We start from the raw sequence: 15427 nt of genomic DNA on the forward strand, positions 1-15427 counted from the left end.
ACTGTTGAACCCAGTGCAAGCCCGGAACGAGACGGAGAGGCCAGTGCGAGAGTTGATACGGCGGTACGGTTGATACGGAGAGATATTTGTACAGCCTGTGTTACGTGTTGCCAATTGTACAGTATTGGCTGTTATTTATGGACATTAAACCTTTACGTTATTTTGGAGCCCTGAGTTGTCAAGTTCTTTAAGTTGGTGGTGTATGGTGCAGTTTGCAGAGAGCCTGGATAGTGAGATTCGTAACAATATTAATTACAAATTCATATATTCTATTTGATCTAGAACACTCAAAGCGCCGCCATCTTTAAATCAGCATGCTTCAAAACATAAACTGCCAACTAGAAAATAAAACTAAATTAAAATATATCTAGCATATTTACACACAGTGTGACATAGATCTAGTAAAAAAAAAACTTACAGGCCGTCACAGGTACAGAATAATAAAATAATTACACGACAGACCACAAAGATCTTCAGCTGTCACCCAGACAGAGATACTGTACTGACCACTGGTCAACTGTACACTCAAATGTTTTGAAACAGCATGTACAGCACTTTTTATACTATCCCGTACTAACCTATATAAAAATATATGGAAGTACAATTATAAAATCTGACACTAACCTATAAAAATAAAATATATAAAAATAGATCTAACCTATACTACAAAAATACATATAAAAATAGCTCTAGGAGCGCAAGCTCACACTATCATTATATTTAGTAAAGGCCTAGAATATGATAAAATGTTTTTTTTTGTTTGTCTTGGAGGAAAAATTATAGTCAGCTGTCAATTTGAGAAGATCTTTGAATGTTTTGTGCATTTTAAAATAGTTACTATAAGTGAAACCAGACAAACTGCTTTGTATGTAATCAGTGCCTGCTTCTCGTGTGCTTTTGATTTGTGTTTTAATTGTAATCAATTATTCATCTGTTCTTGAACCAGTGTCAGGACTAAGTTCTGGTCAGCCTGGGTCTCCTGTTTACTGTAGAGGAGAAGGGGGGCCAATTCAGGTTGTTGACTTCAAAACTGTTATTGTTTTGGATTGTTTTATTTGCTGAGATGTTTTTGTTGAATATAATGTAACTTAAAATAAGGTAGTGTGGTTTCGTTCCTAGTCCAGGACAGTTGGACTTTTGGATATAGATATAATCGAAGTGTAGACTCTAATTATTTCTCTGTGTTGTCACTATTCAGTCTATGGAATATTAAGCTGATATATTTTTAATTGATACTGGATGTTTCAAATGTCTGAACTGATTCTGTATTATAGTACAGATAATGTTATAAACTTGTTATGTGTCTGTGAGTTGGTATTCTGAATCTTTGTTCTATCGTTGTATGTGTCGTTGTGGTATTGCCCAGGACTTGGGTACATTTAGTAATACACATTCGTATATTAGAGAGGAAATGAGTCTTGACAACCAGTTTCCGCTCAAAAGCACACCAGCAGTCACATTAATTACATATTCAAAAACCAACTTCAGGGATGGCATCTTGAGGAAGGCGAGACTATTGGCAGACAAACTAGCTAATGAATTAGTGCTGCCGATAATTTGTAGTCGACAGACACACCAAGCAAAAAACATTTATTTGGATTTTTTGATTATTAAAGAACACTGCTTTATAGTCCTTATCTTGATTCGTTAGTTTCTTCGTTAACGTCTCTCTCTTTTCAAGCAATACTAATGCTCAGTTCAACCAGTTTTGTCTACATCCTAAAACGATGCAAGAGCATGAAACAAGTATTTATCTACTTATCTTATATCATACAGACGTTACTTCAAAAAAGAAGCTGATTACGTCCTACGCGTCATGCATTTACAGGAAAATTAATATCGTATAGGTGGGGGGGGGGGGGCGAGGGGGCACCAGTTCTTGTCTTTAATATGCTCGGGGGAAAAAATTTGAAGCTACGACTTTGAGCCATAGGTGGCAACTTGCATCCCCCTGCAAAAAAATCCTGCTGGCACTCATGAACACCCGAAATATTTTGTCTATGAAATATACAATGAAATATGTCTTGATGTGAAATGAAATCTACATGTCCTTAGCAGCTTGTTGCCCAGATACTTAAACTACTATTAAAGACGAGCACATCAATTTCAACACATAAAACTAGTCAATTACTTCATACTGACTTTTATAATTTCTTCTCACGTGACTTCTACTGTGACCTATCTATATAGATCTAGAATAGATTTATTTTATCTGGAGATTTATTTATTGTTGTCCTAGCCTGATTTTTATCTAGGCTACAACAAATCATTGCAGTTGGAGTGCTGCCAACTGAAAAATGGAATTATATTTGTCAATTTATAGCAAACCGTACCGATAACGAAAATATCTAATTAAGCTAATTAAACCAATTTTCTCTCTTCCCCCACTGGCGGATCCGGGGGGGGGGGGAGGGCGAACGAATTTTATTAGAGAAATCACACAATTTATTACAAACTCTATACTTAAGAATAATATATACTAATTGTTATATTTTAACCTATTTTTGAACTATATCGCCCTCTCCCTCTAGTATGTTGGCCGCAGTGGCCTCACTAGGGGGGTGCGGTCCGCACCGGGGGACGCCCATTGGGGGGGGGGGGTGACACCCGAATTAAAAAATGAATATTCGCAAAAACTAGAAAATAAAAGCCCGAATTCAAAAGTTGAATATCGGCAAAACATAGCAGATTTAAATAATATATATTGTAATAAACTTAAGTGAGGCAACTCAACGAGGACATAGACGTTTATTTACACGAGGACATCACAAACACTTAGTAACGTCTGCCTTTAGTACAACATCTCCATATTGGCTCTAGACTTGGGCGGAAATCGTTAGTCTCTTATGTCAACATCCGACTTGTCTGGTCACTGATAGTGCGCACCTTCTTTCTGCACTATCTTGGATGGCGGTGCGCATGGCAAAGTCATAACATTGCCCCCGTCTTAGCACTTTTCGTCCCGAAAAGAAACACTGCAGCTGAGGTTTGACAGTTCAGGTGGAGGTCGATCAGTGGGAGCCACAGGCGGCAGGGAGCGTGTTCCCCACGATGCCATCCGCATTGTTTTCTTCCAGTGCCGCTTTCTCTTTCTCCAGTTGACCAGGCTGTTGTTGCGATAATGACGTGGCCGTTTGCCACACAAAGAGATAGGGTCGAGCACTGTTTTCTTCAGCACAGCCGTTGATCGGACACGCTGTCTCAGCAGACCTTCCCGACAGACGCCTCTCAAGGGAGCTGCAGGTTCGCTTGCAGCCACGTTGCAAACAAAGTCCAATGCACCGCAGTCATCCTCAGACAACAGTTTCACGTCCAGAATACAGGTCTCTTCAGTTTCAAGTGGAAAATGTCTTCCTCTTGACGGCTCAGATTTAGAGTAGTCCGATTGACATTCGTCTATGCCAATGCCGATGATGATGGTAGAAGTACACATGCTCTGTTGGTGGTTTTCTTGGCATCTAAATTCTATGTGTGATGCGCCACACGTACAGTTCATGGTAAACTTCTGGATGCAGTTGTCAAGCTTCGAATTTCCTTCGTAGGCACCGACAGATAGGCAGAGGTCTTTAAGGTCCATAGCAACAGGCTTGAACGCAGACCTAACGTTGTCTTGCTCCGTCCGGCTCAATGAGGTACTGGTAACAGGTACAACAGGAACAAACGCTTCAGGCACGTAACAGACTTCAGTTAAGGTACTGGTAACAGGTACAACAGGAACAAACGCTTCAGGCACGTAACAGTCTTCAGTTTCTTCATTTGTCACTTTCCGTTCGATTCGGTACATCTCGTTGAGATCATCACAGCAATCGTTGTCACGTTTCTCGTCTTGAAAGTCACAACCACAAGACTTGCCCACAACACAGACACAGACGGCGCTCAAATCCCCAGCGTCTCCGTCACCACTGTTTGTGCAACCACAGTCTTGACCACGCAACTTCTTGACCAACGAGTCTACAGGCAACTGCTCCTTTACCAACGAGTCTACCCCTTCTTTCATTCGAGACACCATTTTATCTACCTTGTTCCCCATACTGTTAATTTGTTCACACATTGCTTCATTTATCTTGCCAATAAGCTCATAAATCTCCGGTTCAATTTCAAATAAGTAGGTATCTGGATCTTCGTCTTCATCTATCAAGGCTTGCCGGAGACGAGCTGTAAGCACTTCCTTGGTACCACCAATTATCTCATATCGGTTACGAAGTTCCTTCCTAAGCTCTCTAACTGAGAGTTGGTCTAATCGTTTCAAAGCTGCCATTGTAAATCCTACCTCCTCTCGTTGAGTTGCCTATAATCCCACTTCTGACAACCAATTGTAATAACTTAAGTGAGGCAACTCAACGAGGACATAGACGTTTATTTACACGAGGACATCACAAACACTTAGTAACGTCTGCCTTTAGTACAACATCTCCATATTGGCTCTAGACTTGGGCGGAAATCGTTAGTCTCTTATGTCAACATCCGACTTGTCTGGTCACTGATAGTGCGCACCTTCTTTCTGCACTATCTTGGATGGCGGTGCGCATGGCAAAGTCATAACAATATATTAGGGGTGCACCGGATAGTCGCTCTGGCTTCTGCCGAATATCCGGCATTTTTTACTATCCGGTGCTATTCGGCTCCGGTCGGATATCACTACCGGATAGTAAACCGGATAGTAAAAAATACACCTATTTAATATGCATAAAGTGGACCTCGTTCCATTCATGTCTGCTGTAGAATGTATTAAAGTTTATACTAAAACAAAATAATGTGCTTAAAAATAGAGCCATTATGAATATGCACCAAACATCGTTTATTATAGAGACAAGGCGTGTTAATAACTTAATATAAATAGAAATGAAACTTTACATCATAAATGCGCTTTACATACAGAGCAGCAATGGCAGGCACTTTTTTTCAATTTGTCTTGACCTTTGAGTAGGTTAGTTAACATGTTAAAATGCTACATTCCTTGACTACGTCATGCTGACCAGACGTCTGTCTAGCTGTGTGGGTATATCTCCAGAGGTAGAGATGAACAACTTCCACCCCTTTTGTTTGTTTAGTCCATCACATTGAGTTGTTGTTTTTTATAGGCAGGTGACCACAAGTTAAATACGATGGACGTAGGTTTAATGTCAGCGTATTGACACTCTCTAGAGTCTAGAGGTCACACCTTTCGAGGGAAATGAGTTTGTTTATTTAGTAGTTAATCTTTATTAGGGGGGCTGGACTACAAGAGCCACACCTCTAAGGTATATTTCCAGATGAACAACTCTCTCCCCCTTTTATTGGTTTAGTTCATCACATTGAGTTCATTGATTGACACGTGACCCCAAGTCAGATACGATGGACGTAAGCGCTCTCTAGAGGTCACAGGAGGGAACTATGTTTGTTTACTTAGTAGTTAATCTTAATTAATTAATTAATTGAACATAAATCTCAATTAGTAAGCTGGACTAAAGATCACACGCACCTAAACGAGTGACCTTTAGCTACACAGAACACAAACCGCGAGATTATATAGCCCAGTAAGCCAGTAACTAATTATTTTGTAGAAGACACGACCAGGGCTATCTTTAAATGGAGAGCTAAACACCCCCTACTCTTTTTTTTTCTTTGGTGTTTGACACCCAATTTATTGATAGACATTTACCATTTATAAGCCAGTGTCACAGATGCCATTATAGATTTAATTGTATATTTCACATTTAAAAGCTTATGTGTAAATAGAAATATAAACCCTTGACTGAGCCTCAGGAATTACCCCACAAATCTAGATCCTTGACAGCGCCTCAGGTTTTACCCGAGACGTAATTACGATGTTGCAAATCTATTGGTTGATTTGAAAATAAATAAAGACATTTTAGCGCCAGAGAATTGACGAGAGTAGAAAGAACGCCAGTCGATGAAAGAATTTCCTAGTAGACAGTCGCGTTTTCTAAGAGCTCTGATTTAAAGCCTTTGTAATGTTATTTGTGCTTGTTGATCTGTAACTTGTACATAAGCTGTACTTACGTTTTATATTTAAATAAAGTTCCAGAGTTGTGTTTTAACAAAGAATCTTTTATTGTGAATCCTAGATCGTCATTTATTCAACTATTTTAATTCAAGTGAAATCCCCGGCACCACAACACACGTTGTGACAGCCAGAATGAAAAAAAACAACGTGCTAACAACCGATATTACACTGTCAATAAATATTTAGGTTAAATAATTTTTTCTAACGTGTTAACTTGAATATTACTCCACCAGTTAAGTGTCTTGATTTGATAACAATATTCTTAATAATTTGTGACAGTCAATTAACTCTTTGTTATTACAATTTTTTTACTTAAGATGCGTACTTAGCCACTTTGTATCAGGCTAGGACAACTTTTACACACCTGACACCCATAGGCTTACTATCGTTCCCCTTTTGTAACAGTTACTGAAACCACGAATAAAATAATTAATAAGTAATAATTAAGGAAGATGTTTCTAACATACGTTCTTTGCATTTAATGTTTCTTGCGTACGTTCTTTGCACAATAAAATAAAACAAAGATGTGCATGTTTGCGTGTGTGTATTTTTTTTTTGTCTTGTATTAAAATCGTTAGAAAGAAAGCTAATTTCATTGTTTAATTCTTTTGACTTAATAAATAACGAAAACCTTACAGTAAATTTTAAAATCGCGTAAAAAAATTGAATAATAGTACCGCAGTTAGATCTATCAAACAAAGAAACAATATGCTGGAGCATAAAAAAAAAAAACAACCCTTGACCTCTAACTAGTGGACGTTATAATTTATCTATATGCTTGACTGACCATGCCAATGTGTTATCTTTTTTGACTGACACCCAACTCTATTGCGTGCGTATGCTCAAGGAAAAAACAATGTTTGATGGTTAACACAAACAACTATACACACTACACTAGGACTACATGTGTAGGCTCACTAGGTATATCTGACCAGGTTGTTGGTCTGATATTCATGAACACATACATCCAACCACTATACAAGGCAGATTGCACTTTACTTATGAGATTTACATTAGTAACTAGTTAAATATATACTAACATTATTGACATTGACCTTCCTACACACATCCTTTACAGTTGGTGGCATCGTACATACACACAGACACACTCATTCTATACAGATTTTTAGAAATACTGTTAAACTTGAATAAATCAATCTGTAACAGAGTTTAAAACAATAAGGTGCGGTTTGCACGCTGGACTGTCGTTCAGATTTATCGATGGTCCCGGGTTCAAACCCTGCCCGCTCCCATCCCCCGTCGTCCTGCAGGAGGTTTGGACTAGGAAGTAATTATCTTCAACTCTGAAGGAACATACGAAACATGTAAAACATTTTACAAACATTTAAAAAAAAAAAAAAAAAAAAAAACAACCAATATAGATATGTTATTTAACAGTTTCGTAAAATGTTCAGCAACATAAGCTATTAACAAGACACTTAGGTATCCGGCTCCGGATAGAGAGAGAGAGAGAGAGAGAGAGAGAGAAACTTTTAGTTTAACTAAAAAAATTAATTAAGGCCAAAGTTTACCTAGAAAAAATATTTAAGTTAAAATCGTAGTTTAATTTAATTTTTTTTTTAGATACAAACTATAAAGTTTAATTAAAATTTGTAAAACTTTCCAACATATGGTAACGGTTGAAACGCACATCATTCATGTTTTCTGGTCATGTGATATCAACAACTTCGATTATCTAAAAAAAAATAAATGATGCAGCTAACAACTATTTTGAAGAGGGTAAAGTAAGATGCTGGTAGAAGTTATGGGAGTCAATATCTGCACTTTTGAAAGTAGCAGTATTATAAAATGTTGTTAAACACGTTTTGCCAAAAACTTCTATGCAATATTCTGAATGGGGTTGTTACGCATTTTTTCTGTATTTTTTAAAGATCTTAGTGGCATATGAATCATGCACTGTGAACTTTTATTTTCATGAAGAATAATTTTTTTGCCTTTAGATCTCTTCTCAGTCATGGTATTTCTGTTTCAATGTCGCCTTTTGAAAAATCATCATTTACGCCGATATTTTGAAACTGACTTCTGCAATACTTTGTTGGTTATTGAACTAAAGAATTTTTTGGTTCGATTGCTCTAAATTTACCTGCTACATCAATGATTGCTTCAAGTAGGGGTTGACGCTCAGAGTTAAAAAATGACCAATGCACTTAAGAATGAACCTCTTTTTCTCTCCTTAAATAGTGAATACGGCATCTTGTGATTGCTCGCCTGACAATTTCTTCTTGTTTTTCTTTTTTTTTTCTTTTGGATCACACAGTGCTTTTTTTTTTTTTAGAAAAGCCTTTTTTATAACACTTTGCGCTAAAATGTTATGCTTTTGTCAAAGAAAATGTTTCATTAGTCACCGCATCGTCAATAGTTTAAAGAAAGCCCTATTCTCTTGTATCTTTGGCCTTCTTGTCCATCTCCCCCCCCCCCCCCCCACAAAAAAAAAGATTGGTAAAATAAAAGATTTTTTAGCTGCGTCTCTAGTGGCAATAATTTCAGAACTAAAAAGGATTTCAATCGTATCAAAAATGCTAGGCAAAAGGCTAATTTCTGAAAATACACATCAATCAAATAGTTATTCTGTTCGTTCTTAACAAATTTCATGTACTCCTCGTGGTTCCAGACATTGAAGCTGCATTTTCCATATCTTTGAGCTCCACATATAAGTTCAAACCTAACCTTTTCTAGACATTTTAAAATATAAAGTTGATCTCATCAGCTTTTTTGTCTCCCATAAAATCATCAAACTTCTGAATATGATCAGTGTGTGCTATGTTAGGTGTGCTATGTCAGATGTTTTGTCAAACAGAATACATATCCCTTAATTTTGAAATCTGGTGAAAGAAGCTTCTCGCGCCTCAAACTAATGAAGAATTACTTGAGGTCAACAATTCTCGAAGATAGATTGAATCATTTGGTAATTCTTGCTATTGAGCTATGTAGGAAACATAATTTTTATGAAGTACTGTATGACTTCGCTACACGCAAGGCTCGTAAATTAATTCTGTAAGCAGTAAAGAATGAATATAAATGCAAAGATGAATGTATTTTCTAATATAAACTCTTAATTTTCCCTTATAATCCGTATCCCTACCCAAACTGGGCCCCGCGAATTCCGGTTCGCATAGGGCCCCACAATGGTTAAGTCCGACCTGCTATTTAGTGACGGGTGAACACAGAGTAGATTACTTGTTCTCCTCCCCCCCCTCTTTTTTCGAAGACCTCTAAAACTACGTGGGGTAGAAATAAAAAAGAGTAATCTTTCCATGTCTTCTTGGTCACAACGTTAAGTCCGACCCTGCTATTTTTTGACGGTTGAATACTACTTGTTTCCCCCCTCTTTTTTTTTCGTAAGGTAACTCTAGTCCGTTTGACTTGCAGAAATAAAAGAGTGATATTTCCTTTACTTCTTGCGTGTCCAAACTCTTGAGCCACGAAGAGAATTATATATATAGATAGAAGATCCCTTCCTCTTTTTTTTAAGCCTCGATAGTTACTACAGAGTAGATTACTTGTTCTCCGCCCCCTTTTTTCGACGCTAAATTTACGTTAGGTAGAAATAAAAAAAGAGTGATCTTTCTTGGTCACATCGGTCTGGCCCTGCTATTTTGTGACGGGTGAATACTACTTGTCCCCCCCCCCCCTCCTTCTTTTTTTTTTTTCGTAGGGTAATTCTAGTTCGTCCGACTTGCAGAAATAAAAGAGTGATCTTTCCTTCACTTCTTCTTACGTGTCCAAACTCTTGAGCCATGAAGATAATTATATATATAGATACTATAAAGCCCTAAATAAAATGTATAGATCTAGATTAGTACAGAAGATATGCCTAGACATATTTGAGTATATATCTAGAGGTTTATTTATTTTTTAATCTGCTAGTTTTTTCCGATATTCAGTTTTTCCGTTCGGGCTTTTATTTTCTAGTTTTTGCCAATATTCAGTTTTTATCCTTTAGAGTGTCACCCCCTAATGGGTGTCACTGTCACCCGGTGCGGACCGCACCATCCTAGTGACGCCACTGTTGGGCTGACTTCCATTAGAGCTTGAAAAAGAGTTACGTACATAAAAATCTGTATATATAGGTCTGTGAATCGATCAATCGCGGATAAGAATTTGTTTCTGTTTTCCAGTCTAGATCTAATATATAAAGTAGAATGTGAGGCGTTTGTATGTATGTATGTCCCCGTATAGAAATCAAAACCGTTTCACCGATCTTGATCAAACTTGGCAGAAATGTTCCTTGGGTACTAACTTAGACCGTAGTGTATGTATTGTAGCCCTAAAACAAACTTAAGACCCTCAAAAAAAAAGTTGTCAAACTCTATAAAAGTATTGTATCTTATAAATCTAGGCCATATTTACATACTGTGTCTAAATGATGAGAGAAGACCGAGAGGTCACGCATGCGCAGCAGAGATGAAAATCTCTAGTTCTGAATTAGCTCTGATTCATGAAAACATTATTTTGTTATTTTACACATGAAAATACAAATACGTGTCTATTCATTTCATTATTTGATGCACATTAACCTTCAAATTTGTGTTTACAAAACATTTTTTACATTAAATCGTTCGCTCTAAATGTTAATAGCTTTAAACGGCTTGACATTCTTTTCCGTAACTTGCGGCACCATTATATTGCGTAGTGATACAAATGAAATGAACGTCAGAGGTCATAATATCGCCCATTATAAAGGCATATTATAAAACTAATAAACTACTTACATAATACAATTTACTTTCAAATGTGTTTTTTTAAAGCATTTAATCCTACAGTTACCGATTCGGTTTAATTTTAAGTCTTTATTTTCAATTTACATTTTTCTTTAAGATTTACTTATGCGCATTTAGACATCTTAGCAACTTTGCTACGAAATGATGAATGAAACACGGCTAATGTATCTAGGTCAACACATTACATCTAGGTCTAGGTCGACACAAGCTCACATCACAGTGTTTATAGTCTTTTACTATAATAGGCTCAAAGTTTTTATTTATTGACTAGACCACTGTGGCATTCAAATTGTTTAGATTCTAAATCTAGAGCTACATAAAATTAAATTAACAATGTTATATAAACAGTTACATTCACGCGTTCGATTTGATTATAAAATATATTGCTTTTGTCACCTACACGCCTGCATTATTCACAAGGCCATGAACTTTCGGCTCTAAATAAAATTAAAAATAGATGTTGGCTTTTGACTAATACAGTCTAGAGCTACTTATTAATTTACACTTTATACATACAAATTAAAAATATATTACTTACTTATTAACATTATTATTTCGTTTAATTGTTTACAAAACACTCTCATTGACATCGAAAGTGATACGCAAATTAAGACCCGCTTGCTGGCAGTTGCTGCAGGTAACATATGGCTAGTATAATATATACGTCTATGCTATTCTCATTTATAGCGAACGAATTAATGTAAAAATGTGTTAGAAACACAAATTTGAAGGTTAATTTTCATTAAATAATAAAATGAATAGACACTATTTTGTATGTTCATGTGTAAAAGCAGTAGCATAGCTAGGGTGGGAGGAGGAGGGGGGGGAGAATTTGAAGATCCCCCGGGCCCCCACTTGAAGGGGCCACCAAATGAGTGTCCGAAATTTTGTTTTTAAATAAATTAAATAATACGTCACTGCCATGTAATCTTGCTTTTCGCATTGTTATACAAGTTAGTGACCCTGTTGTATGTAGTCCACACAGATTATTAACACTTTCTGTGCGGGGTTACTCTTAATTTCAAGGATCAAATTCCATAGCGCTGACTAGTGCCGTGTTACTCCCAGGAAGTAACCTGGTCAGGAAGTCACTTGATTTATTTCATCATCCTCATCGTTTGAGAAGAAACCTGGTAAGAGCACTGAAAACACGAACGTGTCGATGAAAAGTCTCACTATTCAGATGATTCATACAAAGATACAGCAGTCGAAGAAGTGAAAATGTCTCTTGGTGAGAGAAGTAGTGCTGAAGAAACTCCACAGTCAGAGAAAACATCTGAAGTAAGGGATGATGAGTCAAGTGATGGTCTTCAAAAATCACTTTCTCCAGAAGTAGAAGAAGCTGTAGCTAAGTACAAAGACTTCGGATATATCCAGCCTGGGATTTTATCTGAGGAACTGCGAGCAAAGATTGTGTTAAAGGGTAGCTTATTTTTCCAAAACAATATAGAACATTATTGTTTTCAGTAGAGTTTTACCCCAAAAAATCCACCAAGTTTGACAGAGTTTACTAGAAAGCTTCTGTGATAGTAAGTGTATGTGTTTTGCGTGGCTGGTGGTGCAGTGTGTGTGCCTGTGTATGAAATGACCAGTGGACCTTGAGTGTACATGCTTGAGTGAACAGCAGTGTGTCAGGACTGTGTGTAAAAGGATGTGAGTTTAGAGAACAAGTGGCTGGAGTAAAGAACATAAATATAGACTAATAAAATCATTGTGTTTATTGAAGCTCGTGTTGTTTTAGTCTATTACAGCTTCCCAAAGGAGAAATTTGCAATCGATCTTGGCTGCTCTTCTCTCAAAAATTGGGATGTCTTTTTCTTTTTTTGCAAGCGTATTTTTTTCTGAGGCATCAGAAAAGACATTGAGCAAACCAGGACTTGGTTTCACCAAATGTAAGAAACCTGAGAGACTGAAAGAACATGAAGAAGGAGTCCACCACAGACACATATTTTTGAAGTGGAAGTTAGAAGAAGAAAAGCTTTAGGCAGAACCGGATGAACTGTCACATATGTTTCATGCGAACATTTTGAAAATTAGCAGTATTGGAGAGATATTCTGAAGCGTGTAGCAGCAGCTATTAAGTACTTAGCAAAACCAAACTCAAGCTTACGTGGTCACAACGAAAATCTGAATTTATCCGATCCTGGGAACTTCCTAACATCTTTTAAATTTCTTGCAGAATTTGATGAAGTTACGAAACACCACTTACATAGAATCGAATATGGGAAGACACATTATTTGTCACCAGAAATTCAAAATGAGTTCATAAACTTGATGGGCAATTAAGTTAGGGAATCAATTGTTGGGAAAGTCAAGCAAGTTTGTTACTTTCCTCTGATGCTTGATTCCCGAAGCAGGACGTTTTGGCGCCGCCGTCTGCACTAAACTTATCAAAAACATAGAGATATCCTTCATACAAAATGTTGTCTTTTCCATCCTTTTTCTATTGTTTATATAGAATTCCACAGGCTTTCAGTTAAAAATATAATAGAATGAAATGGCGAAAGTTTTTCTAGTCTGTCAGCGTGCTGGAAAAATGAATGGTCCAAACTACGCGAGCTTATAAAGACATAGGGGCGAAGAGATTTAAAGAGAGAGGTAGACCTTGGGCCGCTCTCGGAATTTAAGATTAAAGATTTTAAATTCGCACCTAGGGATGTCAAGTATAGTGCTAGAAACAGATTATCGTCTTACGCGTGAGAGAGGAAAGGGTGGAGGAAAGAGTATATACAAGGAGTGAAATGTGCCCAGAAGAGAGGGGGTGGGATAGGTGTCACAGGTAATGACCAGTCCCAAGGAGATGATCGCTAGATGCATGACACCAACGGCCAGTGCTCGGTGCTGATGTTGTCTTCATTCGTTTTTAACTATATCTGCGCCAATGCGAGTTGTGTCACCCAAATCACCCCTATCCAATTTCTCAAAATATATCTTTTCAAAGTATCTCAGGGTCATGAATTTGTTTCTATCTATTGTCACCCCTAGTGTTTGCTTACATTGATGGATTCACGTCAGAGTTTGTACTGAAAACATTCCGTGTCTTGATCATTAGTATGTGTGGAGTTATTGTCGTCATACAGTGTAATAAAGCTTTAGATGTTAACATGTTTTTGTTATATGAAAGTATTACACTAATGTCCAATAAAAAAATTATATTTTGGAAAGAAATCGAAAAATGTCTTTCGGTGCGATTAGCAGAACTCATATATAAATAAAGGGGAGGGGATAGCATGTCCTTACCATTCAGCAATCTGACTTATTATAGGCCTATATTCATAAAATAAGTAAAACCTTTATATTTATTTAAAAAAACACAAGTCGCTGGACGATGTTAGAATTCATACTATACATACAATATTATGGTAGAGTGAAATAAATACGCTATAAATACGTTATAAACGCTACGTGCTTATTATATTATCGTAAAATTATATCAAGCCAAAACGTCCCCAGCGCCAAAACGGCTCGTGCCAAAACGTCTCGCGCAAAAACGGCGGGGCCAAAACGGCGTCGCCAAAATGTCACGTACCGTTAATTCCACCCCAGATGTTTCTCATCAAGAACAGGTATCCCTAATTACTAGTTACTTGGATGTTGATAATTTCGAAATAAAAGAATCATTCATTGGTTACTTTGAAATTAGTACGTTATGAAGAACTTGTTTTAAAAACTCTTAAAGACATTGGACTGGGCTTTGATATGTGTACAAATCAAACCTATGATAACGCAGCCACAATGAGTGGCCGTCTTAGACAGAAATCCAAAGACAACATTTCTGAACTGTGATAATCACTCTCTCAACCTGGCAGCTCTTCATTCTGCTGAGATAGATCCAGCTATAGTCACCTTTTTATGGAACTGTACATGAAATTTTCTACTTTTTTTCCAATTCACCCCAGAGATGGGCCAAACTGAAAGAAGCTGGAACCTGGAGTTTAAAAGAGTAATACAAAGTGGTCCGCAAGAGAAGAAGTTACGTCGGCAGTTTCCTTGTATCTCGACAAAATCATCAAACTGTTGAAGAAACTTTCTAAATCAACAACTGAAAGAATGGACACTAGAAGCAATGCACAGAATCTTCATGCAGTGGAAAATTATGAATTTTTGCTTATCTGGAATTCTGATCAAACCTACTGCACCAAATCAACCTAGTTCAGAAAAACTACAAAAGGCTGGGAAGCTACTGAAGAAATTAAAATCCTTTTATGATGAGAAACTGACGAAATTGATCACCCAATCCATCAAAAGACCAAAGAAGGTAGTGAATGCTATGGATTTCCTGTAATCAAAACAACCAGAAGAAAGAAAAGACTTGATTGGGAGTTGAGTTCTGATGTAGTACTGTCATTAGAAATGCAATTCAAACGTGTTGTGACAGAAGTGCTGGACAGACTTCATATGGAGATGAAGGACAGATTCCAAAGGCTGGAAAACCATGTGGACGTCTTTGGGTTTCTTCTTGAACAAAGACACCTTTTGGAGTCTATGGATGATAACATGCTGATGAAAAACTGTGTTACTTTATCCTTTTTGATGAAATACAGGCAAATCGCTTATTCAATGATGTCATTGATGCACGAGCACTTGTCATCAACAAACCAGTGCTACAATCACCAATTAACATATTGAGGAAGCTGGCTTTATATGGTAATGATGTGTGCTCAAACCTGGCACCATC

The sequence above is a fragment of the Biomphalaria glabrata genome, chromosome 13, assembly GCF_947242115.1.
Source record: "Biomphalaria glabrata chromosome 13, xgBioGlab47.1, whole genome shotgun sequence".
Classification (NCBI taxonomy): domain Eukaryota; kingdom Metazoa; phylum Mollusca; class Gastropoda; family Planorbidae; genus Biomphalaria; species Biomphalaria glabrata.